Raw genomic sequence first — 619 nt, forward strand, 5'->3', positions numbered from 1 at the left:
CTGAGGGCTTGTCTTCTTTTATCGCCTTCCTCCTCTTCTCGCGTGAACGTGGGAAATGAGGAAAAGGGAGAAGAGGAATGGGGGTGACAGGTCAAGCTCGAGGGAACCTTGAGGGATATGTATGTACTCACTTATTTTTTTATTATTATTTTTGGTTGCATTGTTTTGTTCTTTTTGTAGTTATCGTCGGCATCACTGTTCTTTATATTTTGTTATTTAGTTGTTTAATTCTTTAATGTTTCTTATTGTTGAGATTGTTATATTTACCACAAATGTATTGTTGCTAATAATTGGCCAAAAAAAGTAGAAGGTAAGCACGTTCTAAAGATATATTCTTGGAAGTATATGAGTCTTCCTTCGTGCAAGGGGATATGCGGGTGAGTGAGGATCTTGCGTGAATGAGGAGATTGCGTAAGAGGAAATGAGAATCCATTTTTCGTTAATCTTTTTGTAATACTATTGCGCATTTACAAATTCGCAGGAACATCACGCACGCGAAGACGCGCACATTCACATGTATGTGCGTAAACACAAATATAGATAGTCTAAATGACGAGAAACACTGAGAGAGATAGAGACTGAGACAGGGGGGGGGGTGTCAGTCATACACTGTGACAAT

The sequence above is a fragment of the Penaeus monodon genome, chromosome 22, assembly GCF_015228065.2.
Source record: "Penaeus monodon isolate SGIC_2016 chromosome 22, NSTDA_Pmon_1, whole genome shotgun sequence".
NCBI classification, from domain to species: domain Eukaryota; kingdom Metazoa; phylum Arthropoda; class Malacostraca; order Decapoda; family Penaeidae; genus Penaeus; species Penaeus monodon.